The 26,501-nt window shown below is 45.2% G+C and overlaps 1 protein-coding gene and 1 long non-coding RNA gene across 2 annotated transcripts in view; one reads left to right on the top strand and one right to left on the bottom strand.

Moving 5' to 3' along the window:
• Positions 1–26,501, top strand: part of HNF4A (hepatocyte nuclear factor 4 alpha) — an 80,013-nt gene that overhangs the window by 1,864 nt on the left and 51,648 nt on the right. The window lies entirely within an intron of this gene.
• On the bottom strand, positions 1,755–26,501 carry LOC143836331 (uncharacterized). Its single transcript, XR_013230573.1, has 3 exons — positions 26,211–26,501; positions 8,952–9,084; positions 1,755–7,321 (listed from the first exon to the last, which is right to left on the bottom strand). It is a non-coding gene; the product is annotated as an uncharacterized LOC143836331 (long non-coding RNA).

Here is a 26,501-nt window from a genome sequence, read left to right as displayed (position 1 = left end):
CAGCTTCCTTGACTCTGTGCTGTTCCCCCCAGCAGCCATCACCCACCACCAGTGGAGAACTTGGGATGGAGGCTCTTAAAAAAATGGGAAGTGCTAGATCTTTGTGGTGTCGTATCTTTATAATTATCTATTGCACCAATTCTCTGAATTCCCAGTTGTTTTTTTAAAGATAAGTTTCTAGCCCCTTTCATGGTGGAGACAAGAGTGAGTATCTTTCTTACAGTGTTTTTATGACGAAAAGGTCTAGAGACTTTAAAAAACTGAAAATTTGGAAACCAGAGAAACCTGCAAATTGTGGCAATAGATTGTTATAATGTTATTGCACTCAACCTGTCTTTTTCAAAATTTAAGGCCTGAAAACAGCCCTCGGATGGCATGGGGCAACTGGCAGTCAAAGAAGGTTGAGACAGGGAAAATGACATCCAGGGTATGGGAGACCCACAAAAGCACGAACCTAAGTCATGAAATTATCACCAGAGTGGATGGGTGATTTACGGAGGCCATCTCAGTAAGTTTATTTATTTATACTTTAGGTAAAAATTTAAAGCAGGGGTAGTCAAACTGAGGCCCTCCAGATGTCCATGGACTACAATTCCCATGAGCCGCTGCCAGCATTTGCTGGCAGGGACTCTTGGGAATTGTAGTCCATGGACATCTGGAGGGCCGTAGTTTGACTACCCCTGATCTAAACTATAAATACACTTGCTAAGAATGTAAAGTATAGAGACCAGAGTTCAAACTTGGCAAGCCTCCTTGATAAATAGGACCTTTTGAATTCTGGGCACAACAACAACAACATGACTTCCACAGGAGGCAGGCCCAACCACAGGACCGTGGCTTCCTGGACTGAGTCAATCCATCTCATATGGAGTCCTCCTGCTTTCCTGCTGCCCTCAACTTTTCTTAGCATGATTGCCTTCTCATGATGGGACCAAATTATGATAGTTTAGTAATGTGAACTATTAGGGAGAGTTAGGGCTTGATCTGGTCTAGAACCTATTAATTTGTCTTCTTGGCAGCCCACTGCATCTGTAAAACTCTCCTCCAACACCACTCTTAAAATGTATCAACTTTCTTCCTATCAGCTTTCTTCACTGTCCACCTTTCACACCCATGCAGAGTAAATGGGAGTACCATGGCATGAATTAACTTCATCTTGGGTACCAGTTGACACATCCCTACACCAAAGCCTCTTTTCTAGCTCTTTCTTGGTTGCCCTTGGTCTCCTTCTGATTCCTTGTTTGCAGTCTCCCTTTTGGTTGATGACGGAGCCGAGGAATAGAAAATCTTGAATGATTTCAATTTCTTCATTTTCGACCCTGAAGTTGAACAGTTCGTCAGTAGTCATTACTTTTATCTTCTTGATGTTCAACCGTAATCCTGCTTTGGCACTTCCTGCTTCAACCTCCAGCAGTAGCCATTTCGAGTCTCTTAGCTTCAGTTATAATTTCCCACAGAATTGCAGTGTAAAAGTAACTTGGGATGGTGAGCTTACACCAGAAAAACGGCCCAAGAGCCAAGTAACCCTTCTCTAATTGCACCATCGCCTTCTTTAAATCCCAGCCCCAATAACTGCAACTGGTTAAAAATAATGATCAAGGAAAATAATCACAGAGCGATACACAACGTGCAGTTCTACCCTTTATTGCAGGGGTAGTCAAACTGCGGCCCTCCAGATGTCCATGGACTACAATTCCCAGGAGCCCCCTGCCAGCGTTCGCTGGCAGGGGCTCCTGGGAATTGTAGTCCATGGACATCTGGAGGGCCGCAGTTTGACTACCCCTGCTATATTGGATATGTGATGCAAAGAAAGCCTGTGTGAAACCTTCAGTATGGGTGTGACTCAGCAAATACAATCCTTTTATATCAATTACTACCAAAGGTGATGTAATGGGCAGTGTGCATATGGAGAAGTAGAAGGAAGCTAAATCTATTGCAAGAACACTATTGAGATTTATACAGAAAACATACCACCGTTTTAAAATTCATAATGTAAAAGGGTTCTCTACAGAAATCCAAACTATAATTTCTAAGGAAACCTGCACATTATTAAAGGTTTCTATTTTATTGCCTTCAATAAGCCCTGTTCACATCAGGAAAGCACCAAGGTCTTCATGAAATGCACTGTAACTCCTTCCTTCCACCTCAGTGCTGACCTTGTGCACTGCAGTACACCCATTCCTTACTGGTAAGCCAAAGCTGGGGGCAATTCCTCCCCAATTTGAATTCGTCCATCACCTTGCCACTTCCAGGCCCTCAGTACTCTGGCTACTCATAAGCCTTACATTTCTTCTTCAGCGGCAGTCTTGAGTCTTCCTTTAATGTAGACATTGCAAGAGAAGTAGAACACAAATTTAGTGGTGAACATGCTTTACAGTCAAACCCAGGCTCAGCTGTGTCAATCAGATGTCAGTGAGGTCTATCCTGTTTGGCACCAAGCAGCTCAAATGGCTGCTGGACAGCCCGACCCCCCCCCCCCCGGAAGTGTCAATCAGGTAGGGAGTGATTTGTCTGCATGCAGTTTGAACTGAGTGGCCCTCACTGACATAGTGCAATATGAACTAATTGGCCCTCACTGGCAGAGTGCTCTCTCTCTCTCTCTCTCTCTCTCTCTCTCTCTCTCTCTCTCTGTGGCACCCCCTTCCCAGAGAGAGCCAATCAGATAGGGAGTGAGCTGTCAACTTGAGTTTTATTATGTTTAGTTATTTTTGAATTTCAAAATGCCTTGAGTACCATTTAAGTTGTTTAAGTGAAAGGTATCTCCTGATCCTTCCCTCAGATTCCTAGGCTGAGCCAATAGCTAAAATATTGTACTGTGACAGGGAGGAACAGCTAGAGTTCTTCAGCAAAGAAGAAAACACATTATTATGGTGGGTGAATCAGTAAAAGGAAAGAAAAATGGAGAGAAAATCTTGCCTCTGTAGGAGAGAAGTGGATGCGGGTGTCATGGCATTAAAAATAGTTATCCTCTGTATCACCATAAATGAAGGTCCAGAAGCACATGGCCTCTGAGATCACATACAGTGTGTTGGTTCCCTGTGTAGATTGACTCACATCTGACTAAGTTTTACTCCCATTTGGCAGCCTCTACTGCAAACAACAGAATGATCTGAGAAAGGATTTATGATATGGTCATGGTGTCCAGTTTGGTCTGGCACTAAAGGAAGCAGCTTTCATTAGCCTTTGATACAGAAATTATTTACTGGATCTGAGATACATTTCTGCAACTAGCTTTTGAGTTGGATCACAGCTACAAATGAGCTGGCCAGTGGAGCAGAGAAATTGGCTACCATGAGCTGATTTACATTCTTTTCAGCCAGTGCTGCTTACCTGGACCCTGTTAATTGCATGTACATTTTGGGAACATCTATGGTGGGCTGTTGTCTTAACAGGGCAAAGTAGCCTATTTTCAGCATCCCTACCCTTGGACTATAGCCTCTTGTAGTGCAGAGTGGTAAGGCAGCAGACATGCAATCTGAAAGCTCTGCCCATGAGGCTGGGAGTTCAATCCCAGCAGCCGGCTCAAGGTCTGTATTCCATTCTTCCATCCTTCCAAGGTCTGTAAAATGAGTACCCAGCTTGCTGGGGGGGTAAACGGTAATGACTGGGGAAGGCACTGGCAAACCACCCTGTATTGAGTCTGCCATGAAAACTAGAGGGCGTCACCACAAAGGTCAGACATGACCCGGTGCTTGCACAGCGGATACCTTTACCTTTAACCTTGGACTATGCAATGTCTGGTGTGCAAGAGGAGAAAAAGCTCCTGTAGGAGGCAGTGAGTCAGACAGGAATGTGTGTCTCTAACCTCTATTCCAGGAGTAGTCAAACTGCAGCCCTCCAGATGTCCATGGACTACAATTCCCATGAGCCCCTGCCAGCAAATGCTGTAGCAAACACTGGCAGGGGGTCATGGGAATTGTAGTCCATGGACATCTGGAGGGCCGCAGTTTGACTACCCCTGATCTATTCAGTGGCATTTCCTCACATGTCCCCAGAATGCTCGGCTATATCTGTCTTCTTTTCAGAATTTCCTCTCGTCCTGAAAAAACAGAGTTCCATGTAGCAAATACAGAGGATTCACACGCATGCAACAACATATGTGTGTTGCTCCTACTCACGCAACATCCCAACAACACCCGGCAAGATCGGGGGCTGCATGTGCTCCCAAAATATGGGGTTGGCTGGTTCCTATTTTGCACAAGCATGATATCCAAAAGGTGCAGAATGACTTTAAAAGGCGTTGGAAAGAAATAGGTTTGACAGGTGCAAATTTTTCTCTGGCCGCAATGAGGGAAATGGCTGAAATGATCCCTCCGGCACACCTCTTAAAGGCATCTTCTCTGAATCTGGTGACCCTCAATGGAAACACCTCCTTTTCAGGAGACGGCTGGTATAACTGCTGTGGTGAGACAGAATGCTTTTATCCTGTGGGGCACATCTCCCCCATCTGTTTTAAGCAGTTAAACAAAAGGAGAGCTGTCCCCAGACTCTTCTCGCTTAGATGCCTGCCTTGAGAAAAGCTCGCCCAGTTTAGTTGAGTCTGAAGAGTTGGCGTGAGGGGAAAAACACACAGAGGGGTTGCTCCCAGTCTGAAGGCAGAAGAGCAGCTGAATGTTGGCTGGAGGAGGGCGGACCTTCTAAATAGTTAGGTTAGAAAGTTATCTAAACATCGGATGAAAGGAAGTTGGATGAAAACAGAGCTTGGATTCAAGGAGCCCATAAGGGCTGATGCCAAATGGAATTTGGAAAAGGATTAAGGAGTGTCTGTCCTGCACAAATTAATGTCAGGCTGAGCTCTTTTGAATACTATTTATTTGAAAGGAGAGAGAAGCCGGCAGATTTCTGGACGGTTTTACCATAAGCGGCAATAAATTGATTCAGGATGGGAGACAGCAGCGACAAAGAGCTAGGGGTTTCAGACGATGGCCACCCGAGCTTAAGATGCAAATTTGAGATGCTGCCTGCAAAACCAAACCAAACAAAAAACCCCTGCTGTTCTCACATTCCCTACCCATCTCCATTCTCTTATAGTTAATTCACACAACCAGACTGTTTGTTTATTATAATGGTGTGTATAGTGTGGCCAGGGAATCTGAGGATTGTCTGGCTGCCAGGAAGGGACGTTCAGTCAGCCCTGCTTAGCTTCCGAGATCTGACAAGATCAGGCTTATCCAAGTCATGCACTTTATTTATACCCTGCTTCTCCTATATGAAGTAAATAAATAAAATGGAGAAGTCACTCTTATCAACATTATTCACACATGTGGATTTTTACCCAGCCTTATAGGCTTGTAGCTCCTGCCTGACTTCATTTAATGACCTGACCCAACCATCTAGGATCCAAGGCAGAGCTGATCTCACTTCCTGCACAGATTCAGTAGCCCCCACAAGGCAAGGAAATGAAACCCGGTTACTGCAGAGCTGCAAAGCTGCTCGGCAGACATTCAAGGTGATGAACTGAGAGGCAAATAGCCCATTCATTCATGGGGCTACCAGGCCTCCCACTACAGTGGGCGGTTTCCCACCAGCATCCCAGTTTGCCCACTGCAAGATAATTTTCTTTAAACCTGCAATATTGGCTACATTGGCTAGAAGTGACCTGAGGTAGCTCAAGGTTGGAAACTCTATGGCAAAACGATAGGGCTTCCAATGATTCCTAGAGCTAACCTATATCTCTTTGGGTGATGTTGATATGTAGCTGCTGTTGTTCAACTACCACCACCACCACCACCAGCTAGAGTATGGCAACCCTAGTTGTTCAGCTCACAAGCGACAAACGATACATGTCCAACTATCAAATGTGTTTGCCACAAAATTCACAGCATCTGTAGTTCCTTCTGACAATCTTTCAAAATTGCTATGTGCGGGACTATCCTGGAAGGTTGACTCTTGGACTGGAAGCTAAACAGTGGCCTTTACGGAGTTCCTATAAAACTGTACAAGCATTTGTTTCCTCTTGGGTTCATTGCTGTGCCAGCCGTGTTTCTATATGTCTGGGAGCTATCCTCAATCAGTCCTGCCAAGATAGCACATTTACGTGTTTGCCAGCTGGCCAAGGAACATGAAATAATATTCAGTAGGTTTTTCACATTGTATTTCTGAGTTGGTGCTAGAAGCATGAAAGGAAAACTGTTCAGCAACCCATTGCTGGATGGCTGCGGAATGAAGGTCTTGTACATCCAACCCCTCAGAGATAAGGACATACAAGTTCACTCTCCATCCTCACAAAGGGCTCAGACTGTGACAAGAAGGGGTTGAATCTTCACCCTGGTCTACTTCATCTCCTCAGGACTCTTCCTCCACAATCTTGCTATTCTCTCTGAGCTAGCTCTGGGGAGAGAGGAGCAGCCATGGCTGATTCCTCCATGGTTCTATGCTGGAGGAGCTTGAATTTGTTGTTGTTGTTATGTGCGAAGTCGTGTCTGACCCATCGCGACCCCATGGACAATGATCCTCCAGGCCTTCCTGTCCTCTACCATTCCCCGGAGTCCATTTAAATTTGCACCTACTGCTTCAGTGACTCCATCCAGCCACCTCATTCTCTGTCATCCCCTTCTTCTTTTGCCCTCAATCGCTCCCAGCATTAGGCTCTTCTCCAGGGAGTCCTTCCTTCTCATGAGGTAGCCAAAGTATTTGAGTTTCATCTTCAGGATCTGGCCTTCTAAAGAGCAGTCAGGGTTGATCTCCTCTAGGACTGACCGGTTTGTTCGCCTTGCAGTCCAAGGGACTCGCAAGAGTCTTCTCCAGCACCAGAGTTCAAAAGCCTCAATTCTTTGACGCTCGGCCTTCCTTATGGTCCAACTTTCGCAGCCATACATTGCAACTGGGAATACCATAGCCCTGACTAGACGCACTTTTGTTGGCAGGGTGATGTCTCTGCTTTTTAGGACGCTGTCTAGATTTGCCATAGCTTTCCTCCCCAGGAGCAAGCGTCTTTTAATTTCTTTGCTGCAGTCCCCATCTGCAGTGATCTTGGAGCCCAGGAAAATAAAATCTGTCACTATCTCCATTTCTTCCCCATCTATTTGCCAGGAATTGAGAGGGCCGGATGCCATGATCTTCGTTTTCTTGATGTTGAGTTTCAAGCCAACTTTTGCACTCTCCCCCTTCACCCGCAGCAACAGGCTCTTTAGTTCCTCTTCACTTTCATCTGCATATCTGAGCTTGAATAGCTTCTCACAGTTCCTGCAAGTCTTTCCCCTTCTTTTGATTTGTGTGACAAACATTCAGTCACTTTTTTGAAGTTGTTGATTGGTTGTGCTCTTCTGGGTTTCCAAGACCATCATGGGATGTGTAAAGTATTCAGACGCTTGGATACCACCTGATGATGGACAAAAAGAACGTATCTCTGTACACTCTACCCATAAACAGCAAGGGTCCCAGAAGCAAACAGAGGAAAACTTCAAATGGGAAAGCTTCTCCCCCCAGCAACACAAGGGGACTAGACATGTCCTTCTTGCCTGGCCAAACTGACTACTGAGTAAATGCTGTTAATCCTGCAGGGATTGTCTCCACAGAGGTATAGTGCCTGTTGCAGGTTATCACAACAGGCACTATTAATCTACAGATACATGCACAAATTGCACAGGAAGGATGGACGCTTTACAGCCTTTTGTAATCCACAGAATGTCAAAACAAACGGTGACCTCCAATGGGCTGTGTGCCCCCAAAACAAAGTGTGATGCAACTGTACCTTAGCTGTACAAGTTAATCCATGCAGCCAGAACGCATGCGTCATGCGCATATCTTAGAAGCGCTAATGCTCTTATTGCAGTGCATTGATAGTGTGTGCACAGTGTAAGCATTTCAAAGAGATTGCAGGGATTGCTGAAATTTTAAGGCACGGACATTAAGAGGACTGATGTTCTGCCGCATGCTAATTCTTGTTAGGGCTCTGGATAGGTCAGTTGGTGTGTACTGGAGCTGGTTTGTGGTGGTGTTTTAACAATCTGATCATTTCCACTTTGTAAAACGCTCCAGAGGAGCAACATACACATTTTCTAAATAAATAAATGCACAAGTGGTGCAGTTCTCTCATTGCACCATACCATGTAATATAATCCATAAACTGCTTGTTTCAATGAGCGCTTCTGTCCAATGGTTATAATCCTAATCAAAGTTATACCCTTCTTAAACCCATTGGTATTAATGCAGCTGTCCCCAACCCCCCGGTTCGGGGACCGGTCCGTGAATCAGTTGGTACCGGGCCACGGCTCCTCTTCGTCCTCCTCCCTGGCTGCTGCCTCGGGGGCTGCCCTGCCACTCTGCCGCCAGCTCACCTTTGGTGCTATCCGGCGGCTCCCATGGCTGGGGCTCTCCCTCAGTGTGGTACCGTGCAGCTGCTGCTGTCAGCGCCCCCCAGTGGGCAGCGGGAAATCAGGGGCACCAGTGGGAAAGCACTACAAACCTCTCTGTATAAGGATTTTAGACATGGGGTTATTTTCAAACAAGTGTGACTTCTGAGATTATACAATCACAGGAGATGACTGTACTGTGTACACAGTTTGAGCACTGGGAATATTTAGATATTACAGCTACATAGGGCTGCCAGCTCCAGGCTGGGAAGCTCTTGGAGTTATGGGGGCAAAGTCTACAGAGGGCAGGATTTGGAGAAGGGAGCTGATTCAGTGGAGTTCAGCCCTAGATGCCACCCTATGAAACACCCATTTTCTCCTGGGGAACTGATTGAAGATCAGTTCTAATTCTGGGAGACCTCCAGCCCCCACCTGGAGGTTGGCATGCCTAGAACTACCTTCACGGGTTGCATGAAAAGCTCTACCCATTTTGGATCAGGACCAATCCCTGCTTTGTCTTATTTAAATCCACTTTAACCTCTCAATCCTGGATCTTGCCACACTCCAAGGCATCCGACTTAGGCAGGCTTTCGTTTGACGAGTCATCCCTTCATTAAGCGGATCAATAACCATTTTCCGCTCTGAGGAATAAAGTACCTGAGGTGGCAGCAGAGATCTTCCAAGGGATTAGGAGCACGGAGAAGCAGAGAGCCTTGAGGCCGCCTCACATCCTGCCTCCTGAAGGGCCATTGACACACACCACTTAGCGCAGCCAAAGTCAACAGCAAACCTGAGGGAATAAGACAAAACCAAACAGATTGGCACTCCTCAGAACAAGAGTCATAAAACCTGCACAAACCCGAACAAGTGGCACAACAGCCTTTTTATGCTGTCCAAACCAGCAGCCGGTCTTGCTGGTCATGTTTGCTAACACAGAGACAACACACACACCACGGATTGGCTCAACAAGTTTATGACTCCGAGGCTGGAGGTTCTAATGGAGGGAGCTGGTGGGGCCTAGTTTCCTTTCTGCAAGCCTTGCTCACTCACCAGCCATTATCCTCTGTTTGAGGCCTTTAAGAAACATGACTTCCACAATGGTGGATTTGTAAGCACCAGTCACCTCGTATTCACAGCAAGTATGATACCCCCAGGGGTAGTCAAACTGCGGCCCTCCAGATGTCCATGGACTACAATTCCCAGGAGCCCCTGCCAGCAAACGCTGGCAGGGGCTCCTGGGAATTGTAGTCCATGGACATCTGGAGGGCCGCAGTTTGACTACCCCAATGAAGGTAGGATTTGAAGATGCAGGGCTGGCTAAGATGAGGCCATTAGAGGTTCTTTCTACAAACCTTCCATATCTATCCACTGAATTGCTTTCCAATCACTTTTTTTTTTTTTAAGATTCCTCTGCAAAGCTGAAAGTTTTCAGAGCCTTAAGTCAAAACAGAAAGTGGTCCCATTGTGGCCATTAGATATATGTATACAAACTGACACACAAAGAACTAGCTGACTAGTTGTTTTTTATATCCCACTTTTCACTACAGGGAGTCTCAAAGCAGCACGCAATCACCTTCCCTTCCTGTCCCCACAACAGACCCCCTGGGAGGTAGGTGAGGCTGAGAGAGCTCTGACAGGACTGCTCTGTGAGCTCTATCAGGACTGTGACTAGCCCAGGCTCGCCCAGCTGGTTGCATGTGGAGGAGCGGGAAATCAAACCCGGCTCTCCAGATTAGAGGCTGCCATTCTTAACCACCAAGCTCCCACCTTGATGCCCCTCCAATTTTCTATCACCTAGGGCCTCTTTACAGTTCCTGGCATGACCCACAAAACAACTCCAATCCTCAGGACCAGCTATATCAACATCATTCTATTCCTTCAAAGAAACTGGACCAAAAACATTCTGATATCTTGATCTGTGACAACCTAGGTAGAGCACTTGGCATGCAGATGGTTCCCAGTTCAATTCCTGGCATCTCCAGTTAAAATGATCAGCTAGTAGATGATGTGAAAGACCTTTGCAGCCCAAGACCATGGGAACCACTATCAGACTGAGCAGAAAATACCGACTTTGATGGACCACTGGTCTGATTCAGTATAAGGCACCTCCCTGTGCTCATTTGTGACCATTCTGCGCCATCACACCAGCTGAAGCTTCACTGTCACAAGCGTAGTACAATATGGACTCTCTAGTGCTTTATTATTACAACGATAAATAGGACTTGGGGGCATTTCATAAGACACTTTTGGTACTCACCCATCGGTATCCAAATTCAATATCTCATTTGAAAAGGGCACATGTGTAAAAGTAGCAGCCCTAGTAGTCCAACCTAATCTGATCTCTCCAGAACTTGGAAGCTAAGCAGGATCAGTACTTGGATGGGAGCCCACCAAGAAAGATGGTGGCCGCTATGCAGAAGAAGGCAAAGGCAAGCAACTTCTGCCAATACTTTGCCTTGAACACCCCACGAGGTGGAACTTCATGGGTTTACCATGAGTCAGTTGCTCTGACCTGGAGAGATCAGGCTAGTCTAATCTCAGAAGCAAAGTAGGGGCAGCTCTGATTAGTTTTTGGATGGGAGACCATTAAGGAAGGGTTGCTACATAGAGGCAAGTCATTGCAAAACAACTCCAAATGTCTCTTGCTTTGAAAACCATAAGTAGGCAGTGACTTGATGTTAAAAACAAAACAAATGCACATAAAAATTCCATGCAGTTCCAATGAAAATGATGACTCGCAAGCAAGAATGCACAAGGAGCTTGTTTGCCTGCAGTTTTCTAAGAAACGCTACTGCATTTCCCATATGTTTACATCTTGCACAGATGAGATGCCAAAAACATACAAAAGGTATGATAAAGAAGATCTCCCCCCAAACCCCATCCTGAAATGTATCTTCATGCAAGAGAGGTTATGTGGGTTTAGTTACTTCCCACTAGGGGGCAATGAGAAGTCTTCAAGGAGGAGAGGAAGCCCAATGGGAGCTGTATTCCAGTGGCAAGCTAACTTAAATGTGTTACTGAGAATAGGCATGAGGAATACGTGTGTGCATTTGGAAGGCATCCTGCCTATTAATAGCCTTGAACTGTGTCACTGTAGCTCCAACTAGAATCAGGGTGTGTATCAGATTTAAAATTCCTGTTTCATTGTCTCCTGGACCATTGTTTCTTCTTATTCTAGAACGTTCACCCTAGCCACTTCAAAGTCTCCAGTATCCCAGAAGGGGTCACTCACTACTTTCTGAGCTTTTAAAATGAATCTAAGGAATTGCACACAATTGGGTTTATTTTCAAGGACAGACTTTTAAGAGAAAGAAGAGCCGGGTTTTTTGTATCCTGCTTTTTATTACCTAAAGGAGTCTCAAGCCTACCCTTCCACCTTTAAGGCCATACACAGTCTGGGCCCAGTGTGCCTTTCTGCCCACACCCCTCAAAAAGCTCTACGCTCTGCCACCTCCAACTGGCTGATGCCCCCTGGCCCCAAGGAAGCTCGCTTGACCTCAGCCAGGGCCAGAACTTTCTCAGTCCTGACCCCCACCTGGTGGAATGAGCTCCCAGAGGGAAGTGTCCATGCTTGTATGAACCAGTCAAACATTTCCCATTGTCACAAAATGTTCAGGGATACAAAAACAAGTAATACGCAGAAGAGTTGTAATAGGTGTCTCTGAGCAAGTGAAAGCTTCTGCCTTCTCTTAATGAAAACAGAATCTCTTTCTTTCTGATTTTAAAGCAGCTGGACCATTTTTTAAAAAAAGGAATTATACTGAGGGCCTTTTCGCACAGGGATCTTTGTTGCAAATTGTTTGCGGAATGAAAAATCGCCATTTAAAATAGTGGAATTCGTCGTTTTGCACACCTGCCTTTGTAGTGGAATCAGTTGCGTTTTTTAGCGTTTCCCACAGGCTTCCGGTCTCGGCAGAAATCGCTAGAAAGGAAGCGCTATTGCCAAGCTCGTCCCGCCCCTGGCCGTCAAGCAGCCAATGGGCAGCCGTTAGCATGCTCCCAAACAGCCCCTTTCCCTTTAAGAAAGGTTTTTTAAAAAAAAAAATGACCCATAGCAACGAATCTAGGTAGATTCGTTGCTACGGAGAGACCCATCCAGCTGCCTAATGTGAGCTTTCGTTTGATTGTATGATCGTTTGCACGCTGCCTCGAGTGATAAAAAAAAAATCCCCCCCCCTCTCACGGGCCCGATTTTCGGCTGAATTTATTTGTAAAAAATAAAGGGACTTTATTTCAGCAAACGGGCTTTTCAGTGGTTTGTGCTTAGTGACTAAAGGTGAAGGACTGAAGCCAGGGAAGCCTCTAAACAGAAAGAGGCTCGCCGGTGCGTTTATCCCCGCTCGCTCGGAGAAAAAAAAATGGCGATCGCTTCGCCGGAAGTTTGGAGGAGAGAGCCAGGGGGAGGGACTTTGAAGAACCAGCAACAATGGTAACGCACAGGTCTTTAGCGCTACTGTTGCAGATTGGTTGCAGGAGTGTATCGCTATCCGGAGGGTGAATCCACTTTTCTGGATTCCCCTGAAAGCGCCACAACGAAGCGCTTTTTGCTGATTGGTTTCAGGATTGTTGCAGATTGTCTACGACGTCGTGGGTTATGGCAAATTAGTAGCGTTTCCAAATAGCAACCATTCTGCTACTTTGAAGCCGTGCGAAATGGCCCTAAGGTTTCTTTTCTCTTTGGCATTTTCTGCAGCTGTGATTTGTATTGAACACTTGTTAAGGCTGGGTAGGTTAAAAGGGGCTCTTCTGTTCTCACCTTTTCTGATCATTTTTACAGTGAAGGCTTAACCTGCCTGTGAGGCTCTCCTGTCTGATCCTGTTTGCATCGAAAAGAAAGTTGTAGGTAGGCATTTGTCATGCAAATGAGCGTTCCAGCTTTGATGGTTTTTTAATTTTCACACCACAATTCCTGATTGAAACAAAAGGTTTGATGAACAGTGTCTTTCCATTCCAGACTGCAAGGTGTCCGTGGAGAGCAGGGACAATGTTGAAATGAATGGCAAATATTGGGAGCATTTTCAGTTTGAGACTGATTAGGTTTGCCAGTCCTGTGTTTGGAAATACCTGGCGATCTGAGGCTGGAGACTGGGAGAGTGAGGTTTAGGGAGGGGAGGAACCTTGGGGGGGGGGCATATGATCATTCAGTCCACCTTCCAAAGCAGCCTTTTCTCCAGGAGAAGAAGATGAATTTTTAAAAATAAATAAATAAATAAAAGAAGAGTTGGTTAGAAGAGTAAATAAATAAATAGAAGAAGAGATTCTGTAGAGATAGGTGGGGGCTGAGAAAAATCTGGCAGAACTGTCCTGTGAAAATAGCACTATCAGGTCTGCGACTAGCCCAAGGTTACCCAGCTGGCTGCATTTGAAAGTGTGGGGAATCAAACCTGGCTTGCCAGTTTAGAAGCAGCCATTTTTAACCGCTACAGCAAGCTGATGATTATAAATGATGATTGTCGTTTGGAGATCAGATGTAATTCCATAAGATCTCAGCTACTCCCTGCAGGTTTGCAACCGAGCTGGATTGTATATCTGCCCTCTGAAGTTGCCATTTCCTCTAGGGGAGCCAGCCTCTGTAGGCTGGAGATCACGAGTAAGTTTGGGAGAACTCCAAGCTGGATATTGCTAACGCTCAGCCTGCTTGGGCATTTGTCATTCTGTTTCTTTTAATGTAAATTGTGGTTTATGCAGGAACTGCATTTATAATACGACAATGTAAGTGTTATGCATTACAAACCTGGCAGAAAACAGAACAGCTTTTAAAGCTTCATTTGTAAAAACACAATGCAAGCAGCATGCAAGACGAGCATGGATAAGAACACTCCCACAAGTCCTTTAGCTTTATTTGATTACTTCTCCTGTTAAACACTGGTAATATTTGGCTAGCGTCTATTTGCCGACTCCAATTATCACACTGTTAGTATAATAGTAATGTAGTAGTAGTTGTCGTGAGATATAGTGGCTAAAGTAGCATTTACTAGACCAAAGCTTCCAAGACTGACAGTTTACGAGATGCTCGGTAGAAGGAGTTGCCTGGTTGAACCATCGGCCTTCCAAAGCACATTCTGACCATCCCAATATGTACCTTTCTGGGCCATTAAATTTTCTTTGAATCAAAGGTGAGCTTGCCAACAGCTTGAGCCTTTTCATTCGCCCATAAGTGGTCCATGGCATTCAAACCCAGAAACTTAGAACAAAAGCTGATTCAGCTCCGTACTGCCTTGCCTAGGACGTCTCTCGTTCCCTGGAAGCAACTTAACAACAACAACAACAAAAACCAACTCCACGCTCCATGGTCTCTTCTTTGGCACACATAATTTTGTCCTTGTGCGGAAAGATGTCACCCTCCCACCCATCCACAGACATCCTCTGCCGGGAATAGTTGCATAGCTTACCCTTTTCTCTCTCTCCATCTGGGGCCGGGCCAGGCCAGAGAGACGCTGCCAGGCTGGAATTTGCAATGATGTTTTGGCTCTAGCAAGGCACAGAAAGATCAGCAGAGGACATGGGCCCCTAGCCATCCTCGGAAAGATTGGCATTGGCTTTTTCACACTTGGATCAGCTTTGCTGCTGACTGCTCTAGGTAGCCATCTAGTGGTCAAATTATAGTTAAGGCCAGTCAAAGATTTTCAACCCGCGCAAAAGGGGGGAATGACAACCCATTCACCAGTGAATCAAGGATTCATTGACGGTGGCTTGGCATGGGAATGACCATTAGCGTTATTATAGTTATTAAATTTATATGCTACTTCTCACCGCCAAGAGGCCTCAAGGAGGCTAGCAACAGCTAACGTATTCACAGATATCAACTAAAAACAAAACGAAAAGGCAGCCTACATAAACAGACCCGACTAATGAAAAGCTAAATGGAAGAGCTCTGCTTCACAGACCCTCAAGGCCCATGTGCTGTCTGACAGCTGGTTGCACCAGGATGTGGCCACCAGAACAAAAGCCCTTGTCTTGGTTGATGCCAGGTGAACATCCCAGGGACCAGGCACCGCAAGCCACTTGTGGGTTGAAAAATGCAAATGTCATGGGGGAACATGTCAGAAGGGGTGGCCATCCACTCTTCCTGGTCCAGCCGTTATACATACCAAAATGACCACTGAAAACGAGTTCCCTGTGCACACCCTGAATCACAACATTGACCAGCTTTTCCTGTGTGCACCAAGTTGGTGATGCTGCACCAACATATTAATGATACCCTGCTATCATGAGGGTGCTCACTCCCAGCTGATGCCATGTTAGTGCCATGGCAGGGATGTTTTGTTTGCAGATCGTAATACTGAAACTTTTTGTAGCTTTTTAGAGCAGGGGGCTCCAGACTTGTAGAGTTTGTCGCACTTCTGGGATTTTGAGAAAGAGGGCAGCTCTATAAAATGGGGGCCAAGGGAGGCAAGACCAATCACAAAACAGCAGATGGTTTCAAGCCAACAATCTTCCTCTGATGGAGACAGCTATTGCTGAATGCATCAGGCCCCACGAAGGCCAGGAATACCCCCTGAGTATACTGTAGGCAGGGGTGTCCAAACTGTGGCTCTCCAGATGTCCATGGGCTACAATTCCCATGAGCCCCTGCCAGCTGGACATCTGGAGAGCCACAGTTTGGCCATCCCTGCCAGAGTATTCAAAGTGCTATATCTCAGTAATCCTACAATGTGAATTAGTATTACTTTCTTCATACTGAAAGTGATGGAAAAGGAGCTGAGAAAGGAAGGATTGATCCATCAGAGGTGATATTCAAACTGGGGACATTCCAGGCTACAGTACAGATTGTTAGTCACAGATAATATGCTATACTGCTGTCAGGGTTTCTCAGATGTAATTTTCAAGATCTCTGGGAAGTTTACGCTATACAGTGTGATCAATTCCTCCTACTCCTCCCAAACTAAGATGTGGCCTGGACCGTCAAGGGACATGATGGTATGCATCTCACTTTACACTGGAGAAAGTTCCTCCACCCTGCTTTGTACCCCACTTTTACTTCCCGAAGAGTCCCAAAGTGGTTCACAGTTGCCTACCCTTCCTCTCCCCACGGCAGACACCTTGTGAGGATGGTGGGGCTGAGAGAGCTTTGGGAGAACTGTGACTGGTCCAAGATCACCCAGCTGGCTGCATGTGGAATCAAACCTAGTCCTCCGGATTAGAGCCTGCTTCTCCCATTTAAGTGGCTCTTTTGCTGCTGCTATATCCTTAGAATGGAGGCTGACCTCATGTTCTGCTCAGTGAATTGGGAGGTTAGGTACCGGTAACACCTACGGACCAATGTGGGGCTACCTTACGAAACCTGCTCCAACACTCCGCAAAACTCCTTAAGCCCCGTAACACCAGTGTACAAATGCCCACTTCCCATCAAATCTCATTGTGACTGGCATTAAGGGGATTAGCTTCTGCCTGCAGCCCGCACTTCAGCGTTTGCTTAGTCAGAAAGAACATGGCTCCCAATTTGCAATCCCTCAGCTGCTGGCTGGGCACAAGCCCCTGCCTGGGTGTGAAGCTCCTCTAGCTCCTTCTTGGAGAAGCAGCAGGTCCATCTGGAACATGAATGGCTGTGATTTGCTCCAGGAAACACCAGGTACTGGGTAACAGGACTTTAATGTGAACCAGCTGGGGAGGAAAAGGTATTTTCGAATCAAGCGTCATTGAAGTTTTAATCAGGTGAAGTGAACACATTGCTGGAAATCTTTGGCATTCTTTTTTTTTACTCTGGAAAGTAAAGACTTGGAATTCAGCTTTTTAATCCCTCCCCCCCCCCCCGTGTACCTTGCTTTAACATCATTTCCCACAAGCCCAGTTATGCAGTGCCAAAGAAGGGCAAAAGTAGGTGTGAAAAGGTTCTAGGGATTCTCCTGAATGTTGTGCCCCACACAATGAAAGAATAGGACAGCAACTAGTGTTACGTGGATCTGGAAACACATTCACAACTTTCAAGTTCCTTGAAGAAGAGCCAAACTTGGTGCTGTTTTGTGAGGATAAGCACTTTACGTTTTCTGTTTGATTAGCAGGAAGTTTTCTGTGCTAGTTTATTGTCCGGTAATTTCTGGGCAAACATTCCCTGGGGACAACGTATCTCAATAGTCTGATCTGTGGCCTTCGGGGGTTTTTCCAGATGTTTAAGGTTCCTGGATCTGTGGAGAAGCATTTTGTATCTGTCTCCTACAACCCCTCCTGGAACAGGTCCATATAGAAGCACCCCCATCATTGTCCCTCCAAAGTTATTGATGATATTGCTCCCTAACATGGGAATGACTTGGCTGTTAAAAGATTTTTATTAAGAGTTACAAGAACCAGGACCACATTTGAGCAGAATCACTGTTACATCTTTTGTTAAGCAGCTACTCATACCCTAGTTCAGGATTTAAGCAAGGATTGCTGACAGGAATTGTATGGGAGCCACTTGCAGGGATGGGCACAGATCAGCTCTCAATCTGAAGTTCATGATGAATTTTGGCCAGTTCATGGTTCATGAACTGAAGTCTGTGGCAGATCAACTGGGATGAACTTTCCACAAACTTTCAAGCAGGTCCTGGAGATGTCTGCTCCTTGGTGAATGGATAGATTTCTAGACTGATTGTCTTTCAAATTTACTACACTTCAAAGCAAGGAGGAGGGGGGTAAAATTCTCCAGCCCTGAAAACACTCTTGTCAGTTTCAAGCTAGTTTCAAGAGAGTTTTTCAGTCTTTGTCTCAAGTTCCTTTGTGTTCACTTCCCAGTTTCTTGCACAGAGCTTGCAAAATACCACCCCTCTCGCTTGGATTTTTAACCCAGTGCTTTGAAATCAGTCCTTTTAAGCTTGCAATGCCAGTGGCACTGTTCTGCTGGGCACTCTGTAGAATGTACTTGTTCTGCTGGGCTTGTAAAAATACCCCCTTGCTTGGATTGTGATTGAGCTGGCATTGCTCCATTGACACTGAGTTCTGCTGTGCTTCACCGGCACTCCCAGCTTGGAGTGCGATGCTGTGGGAGACATCAATCCCACAGCTGATCTGACGTTGCCACAATAGCATGGGATTCTGCTGGGGTCTAGTATATTGCACTAGTTCTGCTGGCCTTGCAAAATGCCCCCCTTCAGTTTTTACTGCAGAGAGTCTCTGGTTTGGCCTTAATCTTGTTGGGTTTGCACTGCCACAATGGCACTGGTTTTGTTGGGTTTGCAAAAATGCCTCCCACCAGTTTCTGCAGCAGTGATTCCCTCATACTTTTATTCTGTTCGGCTGGGCCTTGCTTTTTTCTTTTTGGCTGCCTCCCCCCTTAATTGGAAATCATCAAAGTGGAAGTTGCCTTCTTGGGGGGCGGGGGGCATAACTTGGACCCCATAAATCCAATTGGGCTAGCTTGGACTATCAAGCTCAGGAACAGCATAGAATAGAAATTCTTTAGTAGGAAGGGATCCTGGCAAATAGATGGGGAAGAAATGGAGGTAGTCACAGATTTTATTTTCCTGGGCTCCAAGATCACATCAGATAGGGATTCCAGCAAAGACATTAAAAGACGCTTGCTCCTGGGGAGGAAAGCTATGGCAAATCTAGACAGCATCCTAAAAAGCAGACAATCATTGTCCATGGGGTCGCGATGGGTCGGACACGACTTCGCACCTAACAACAACAAGTAGGAAGGGAATATTTCATCATATGCAGTTTTTCATTTTACTTTGGACATTTCTCCTGAATTTGCCTCATCAGGGTCTTTCAGGAACTTACATGTAATGTAATGTTCTGACACTACCAGAGTGGTGAGAGAGCCCATGTTCCCCCACATATCACTACATATCATTAGCAATGCCTGCCCTCATGAAAGGAGTTCATAATTCATCTCTTCCCCATGCCAGTGATACACTACGTTTTAAAGGAATGATGTGGGGTGAGTGGGTGGGGGGAAGGAACTGTGCCACTAAATCCTCCCATATGATTTAGAACTTCTGAAGCCCCTTCAGTTGTACAGGAAGGTGTTATTCTTTGGCAAGAGCTCATACACTATGCAGATAACGCCCAAATGGATACTCAGGGCCATTCCACACAACCGCCAATGAAGCTAAATCTGAGCGCTATTGAAAAGCGCTGCAATTAATAGCGGCAGGTCTCGGTAACACACACAGCCGTTTTTCTCAGAAAAAAGGCTCTCCCACTAGCACTGTTCTAGTAACGCGCAAGTTTCCAGTCTCGCCAGAATCCCGGGAGTAAGCGCGGAAAAATATCAAAGGAGGCGATATTTTTTCACACTTACTCCTGCCCCTTGCCGTCAATCAAAAAGAACAGCCAATGAACTGTTGTGTGTCCCTTTAAAAACTGTTTTTTAAAAACCCGAAAACACCTGTAGCAACGCATATTTGTTCATTCGATGTATCAGAGAGACCTTTTCTGCTGACATGGGAGCTGGCGCTTAATTGTTTACACGCTCTTACAGTTAAAAAAAAATCTTCCCCCGGTGCAATTTCTGGCCAAAATTACGGGCAGCGTTGAACAGGGGGCTGTATTGTGCTCGGAAACTTTACAGACAATTGCTTGTGGAGGGATTTCAGCTGAAGAAGCATCGCTTACTCGTTGCCTTTGCCGGAAGCTCGGGTGCTAGAGCTTAGGGAGGGACATTCTTGCTACTGCTACATTGAGAACACACATGTCTTTTTTGGATGTGTTGCAGGTTGTTCTCAAGAGTCTAGCGGTTTCTTTTACAGATTCCCTGAAAAGCGCTACAAAGAAACGATTTTTGCGGGAGTGTTGCAGATTGTGTACGATGTCGTGCATAATGTTAAAAAAATAGCATTACACAATGGTAAGACTTCAGCAACATTAACGCTGTGCACAATGGCTCTCAAATTATACTAAAGTCCATTTATACAAGATAGGTTGGAAATCTCCAGATACTGAAATTTCCACTTCCTTCTTTCAAAATAAGCTCTTAACTGCCAGGGCTCTTTAAATACCAGCTAAGTTCATGCCCCATCGTCCATTTCCCTCCCCCGTGCAATTAACTTACCCAATATCATCCATCTTCAGCATGATTCTAATGAAACCCTGCTTTGGGGACACTGGCTCTGGGAGTTAATCATTGCATTGTTTATCTTGCTGATGACTGATTTATAAAAGTTCATGACTTCATTGTCCACGTTCCAATTTGTTGAAATGCTTGGTTGACTTAAATAGTACATTTTATGGTTCTAATATAATTTAATTATTTTATGGCAGTACAGGGCGTTAGCTAATGGTGTTTGCTGGGAGAATCGAGTAGTGAAAATAATATCATTATTCTGGTAATGTGATGCTCCATAAAGAGGATCTAGAAAGTTGTTGATTACCTGAAGGTTTTACCATGCAAGTTGTTCAAACAACACATTCTCATTGTAGTGATTAAGAAAGGTAACGATTTGTTGAGATACACTATAAGAAAACTGAAACTCCTGCAAGATTAACAAAAATCACAGAAGGTTCAAGATTTATGTCAGAAGCTAGTGTTTATGTCAGAAGCTAGTGTTGGATAACGACCAGAGTGGCCTGGGTTCAAATCCCCACACTACCATGGAAGCTTGCTATAGGTGACTTTGAGCAAGTCACCTTGAACAAGATGCAATTTAATAAAGATAAGTGTAAAGTTCTGCATCTGGGTCAGAAAAATGAAAAGCATGCCTACTGGATGGGGGATACGCTTCTAGGTAACACTGTGTGTGAACGAGACCTTGGGGTACTTGTGGATTGTAAACTAAACATGTGCAGGCAGTGTGATGCAGCGGTAAAAAAGGCAAATGCCATTTTGGGCTGTATCAACAGAGGCATCACATCAAAATCGCAAGATGTCATAGTCCCATTGTATACGGCACTGGTCAGACCACACCTGGAGTACTGTGTGCAGTTCTGGAGGCCTCACTTCAAGAAGGACGTAGATAAAATTGAAAGGGTACAGAGGAGAGCGACGAAGATGATCTGGGGCCAAGGGACCAAGCCCTATGAGGATAGGTTGAGGGACTTGGGAATGTTCAGCCTGGAGAAAAGAAGAAGAAGAAGAAGAAGAGTTGGTTCTTATATGCCGCTTTCCCCTACCCGAAGGAGGCTCAAAGCGGCTTACAGTCGCCTTCACATTCCTCTCCCCACAACAGACACCCTGTGGGGTGGGTGAGGCTGAGAGAGCCCTGATATCACTGCTCGGTCAGAACAATTTTATCAGTGCCGTGGTGAGCCCAAGGTCACCCAGCTGGTTGCATGTGGGGGAGCGCAGAATCGAACCCGGCTCGCCAGATTAGAAGTCCGCACTCCTAACCACTACACCAAACTGGCTCTCAGTTGAGAAGTTGAGAGGGGGCATGATAGCCCTCTTTAAGTATTTGAAAGGTTGTCATTTGGAGGAGGGCAGGATGCTGTTCCCATTGGCTGCAGAGGAAAGGACATGCAGTAATGGGTTTAAACTACAAGTACAACGATATAGGCTAGATATCAGGAACAAAAATTTCACAGTCGTGAGTAGTTCAGCAGTGGAATAGGCTGCCTAAGGAGGTGGTGAGCTCCCCCTCACTGGCAGTCTTCAAGCAAAGGTTGGATACACACCTTTCTTGGACGCTTTATGATGCTTTGGGCTGATCCTGCATTGAGCAGGGGGTTGGACTATATGGCCCCTTCCAACTCTATGATTCTATGATTCTAACCACTCTCTCTCAGTCTTACTTACCTCATAGGTTGTTGTGTGGATAAAATGGCAGAAGAAAGAACCATGTATATTGCTCTAAGCACCATAGAGTGGGATAAAAATGTACTAGACAGAAGTGAGCAAAATCTTTCACATTCCCTTGGGGGGTAAATGGTCCATCTGTATTCTCCTGACAGCAATCCATGATCTCTTCTTTTGCAATAAATTCCTTGTTTGGGATCTTCAGTCAGAGAAGAGTACTCAGCTTGATGGACCAGTGATCTGATTCAGTTTAGTATGTTCATACCTGTGAAAATAGCTAAACTCCTATTGTGTGATCAGAACCTAAAATGGTAGACCTCTATGTTGTCCTATAATGGTGGTATAGGCTAGGCACCTCCATGCCATTCAAAAAGTCTATATCACATATGTGTAATAGTTTTGCTGTCTTTTCGCTGTCTTTTCCCCCCAACTTCACTCTCACACCCAGGATCATTGAGGGTCTACTTCTGTGTGGAAGGTAAAGATCACTAACAAAATGGCTTGTTGTTGTTAGGGGCAAAGTCATGTCCGAGCCATCACGACCCCATGGACAATGATCCTCCAGGCCTTCCTGTATTCTACTCGCAAGAGTCTTCTCCAGCACCAAAGTTCAACAAAATGGCTAGCACTATCCAAAATACTATTTGCTATGTTTTGGAGGGGGTGGGTAGGGAAAACCTAGAATTGTCAAAGCGCCAGTTATTTCACTGGTTCAACCAAGAATGGTATGTTCTCTGACAGAGCCAGTATGAGGGTGAGGCTGGAAACACATTAAGCCATATATTTTACCCATGATCCCCCCCATAACCTGCCGGATTTAACTCTTGCTCCCATATTGTACCCTGGCTCTGACCTGGTCCTAGAAATGCTACTTTTTCCTTTCATGTTTTACCAGACTTCATCCTGAAGCTCTACCATGGCTTCACCTGTTGTGCTTTCACCATCTGATCTTTTCCAGGATTGGTGGGACAGTATTTTTGAAGACAAGACTTGAGGACACTAGGTGGAAGTCATGGCACTTAAAACAAATTTAAAAATAGCTTAGGTCTGCAAAATAATTGCTGCTCCCTCGAGAAAGATTGCTGAGATTGATGGGGTTGCAGGGAAATGAACACCTCACTCCCTCAGGTAAACAGGAACCTCCTGGAAAGAATCGGTCTAGACAGCCAAGGCTAATTCAACAGAACCTTAACGCTGAAACAAACAACTATGTCACACTATAGTGACCAGTCATATGACATGAAGACAAAAATAGTTCACAAGGAGCCTGTACTCTTTCTTGTATTACTTCCCTAGCCATTGCTGAAACAATTTCCATTTCTTGACCTGAACCTTCCTTACAATACCAAATGCACTTTTTCAAGGCTTACCCCTAGGACAATGTTCTTTCTATGGCACCATCAAATTCAAGGTGAATTTCCTCCAGTCCAGGCTGGATTCTGGAGATTTTTGTTGAGGGGATCACTTGGGCATGAAACTGGGGTCACCATGGGTGGGCAAGTAGTTGTGAGTTCCTGCATTGTACAGGGGGTTGAACTAGATGATCCTGGAGGTCCCTTCCAACTCTATAATTCTGTGATTCTGATCAAAACAGTATTGATTTGTGGGGCAGGGAAAGGCTTGTTTTTAGGTTTCATTTACATCTGCATCCTTGTTGAACTGATTCCGCACATGTGTTTCCACACAGTCATCGCACCCTTCCTTTGTCATTTGATTATTTGAGCTAATCATCTATGCCCCAGGAGGCAGGGAAATATTCACCTGTTGCGCAGATGCCAAGGCAGTTGTCAAGGCTGAAGAAAACGAAACTGAAACTGTACAAAACTGTGCAATTGCAAAGTTGTTTGGCAGCATTTGTGGTGACTCAAGGACATTTGAGACTCAGCTCATAAGGGCCCATGGTTGTCAATCACAGCATGTTTTCCTGCTGAACCTATTCATTGCACAATCCATGGCATCTCGGATCACCCAATCTTCTCTGGCCAATGGGGTGGGGGGTGGGGGTGGGGAGAGGCTGTGGGGTCAGCATTCTTATTTTGTAGTTCCATTACATCTCAGCCCTGATTCAACACAGACTCCCCACTTGCTAGCCTCTCATAATGCTGGTCCCGTTAACCATGACCCTAAACACTTCTGACTTTATGGGAAACAACAGTGGGGTCAGCAAAGTGGGAGTTTCTGTTTGTGTTGTTTCGTGTGCTCCTGATCTGTGATGAACCTTCTCCCTTGTGTACCAAGTTGAGGAGTCCTCTCAAGTCTTCAAGAACCAGTTACTGATCCCTTCATCAGAAGTACTTTTAAAACTTATCCGAAAGATACCTTGCTGGTAGATACCTGCTTATATATGCCAATGGAAGATCAATCCTGAAAGTTAATCATTAGCATTCAAAACCAGCCTGCTTTCCGCTCTCTGACACAGCTTCTGAACCTTTAACGAGGGCAAGACAAGCATGACATTTACTAGGTGAAGCTTTTCCTCATATGCAGAAGTCGTGACGAGGAAAGTTTCCCTTGCAGAATTTCTGCTTGTCACGCAATTTTTGGACTCAGGAGCCTTGGTGGTAACCTTGTAAAAGACAGTCTCAACACTACACAAAAGAATGCATAATTTTGGGGGCTCCTTCATTCTGGACATATCTAGGGAATAGCTTCCAAAGTTCTTGGTCTGATATTTTAGTCTCATTCCATCTGTGCATGAAAAATCCTGGGGGAAGCGGACTTGTCTTTGAAAGTTACATCCTGCCCAACATCTGAGAGCCAGTCATGGAGAACACACAGCCTATGCCAAGCTCCCAGATCAATAGTAGTTGAGGCCACCACATGACCAGTTTGTTTGAGTTTGTATGTACACACAGAACGGTGTGGTCTAGTAGTTAAGTAGGACAGAGAGACCTGAGTTCAAATTCTGTTCCCTGCCACAATGTTTACTGGGCATCTTTGGACCATCTTTCAGTCTAAACCAGGGATTCCCAACCCGGGTTCTGGAGAACCCTGGAGTTATACAAGAGCTCCTCAGGGATTACGTGGTCTTTCCCAGAAGTTCACATGGCTGCTGAAAATTATTAGACATCACTGGAGCCCACTTCCCGTAGTCTACAGGCCTAGTCTCTTTCTCCACAATGGAAACAGTAAATGGGCAATTGATTGATTGGTTGCTTGGCTCCTGCATCTTCAAAGCGGCATATAAGAACCAACTCTTCTTCTTCTTCTACTTCCACACCCACATGTCTGAAGGGACATGTCACCAATTCTGGGATTCCTTGAAGCCTGAAGAATATTTCAGGAGTTCCTTCATGGTCAAAAGGCTGAAAAGAGCTGGTCTAAACTAACTCAGTAGACTCTTATGAGGATAACACAAAGGGTGGGCGGTGGGAGTTGTATGCAACTTTCAGGACCTGACAAGTACGGGATAGAAAAATAAGAACTAAAACACAATCGGTACATATTTTCTTCTGAGCTGCAGTGTAGATCTACCCTTGACAAGTGCCTGCCAATTTTACCAATGAGTGAGTGAACCATAGATTCTTAGATCCCTTTCAGTCTGATTCAGCCGAATTCCTCAGGGGTGCTTATTAACATGGAAAGGGGACTGCTCTGTAATTGTTTAAGAAATGAATCCAGGCAAAAGGCAACTGAGATTTGATAGTGTAGAAAGAAGACTCCTGTTTACTAAAGTCTGACAAAACAGGAGGCTTTGGGTGGCTTTATCTCTTCTCACTCTGGAAACAGCCAAAGAGTAAATATATACTCAGGTCATGGAAAAGGGGCAGGAACTAAATATTGACGGGGAGGGGGGATCATTTCTTCTTTTTAATTTTTTTTTTAACCTCATTGTCCTAGATGAACGATTTTGCAAAAGAACCAAGAGTCTTCCCTGGGCAATTTTCTTGTGTCGTTTCTTGCAGTGGTGAGCAGGTCAGGCAGTAAACTATCCTCTGTTAATTTTTTAATGCCAGATAAACAGGCCAAGAAATGATTAGCACAGAAGTAAGTCTGGCCTGATCTGCAGGGAATTGGAAAAGATGAGGAGAAAAATTCTGCTGGAGTTATCTGTTAACCACATCAAGGGTCTCCACCTGGAGTAGTTCTTTTTCCCTATCTCTTCAACTTTCTGTCCTCTAACCTTTTCACATTGTCTTCCTTTAAAAAAACACAACAACTTAATTCATGGCCCAAAATAATGAGTTCAAACAAAATAGAAGATTTCATCCCTCTCCTTTGTAATACAGGCTAGCAGGACTCACAGGTGACAAGAATCTTCCTACCTGGTTTGTTGCTGGTGATCAGTAGGTATCTTCTTCCCCCATTCTGACTTTGAAGTCACACACAGAAATGCAAAATTGTAAAAATCCATTCTTCTGAGGTGCATGGCTATTCCGGCAAGTGAAGTTGGTTTGCGATCTTCTCAGCTTCAGGCGTTGAATGTCAGCGCCTGAGGAAAAAGCATTACTAGATAGTAGCTGGAAATGGAGTTTGGTCAGTGGTCGGAGATCTATATTCTGAGATAGTTAGGACTTTGTCCACAAACTGGAATTTGAAATTTCAAAGGGGGGGAA

This window comes from Paroedura picta, chromosome 4 (assembly GCF_049243985.1).
Source record: "Paroedura picta isolate Pp20150507F chromosome 4, Ppicta_v3.0, whole genome shotgun sequence".
Taxonomy (NCBI): Eukaryota; Metazoa; Chordata; class Lepidosauria; order Squamata; family Gekkonidae; genus Paroedura; species Paroedura picta.
The sequence above is the reverse complement of the archived record's forward strand: the minus strand, read 5'-3'. Positions and strand labels throughout refer to the sequence as shown.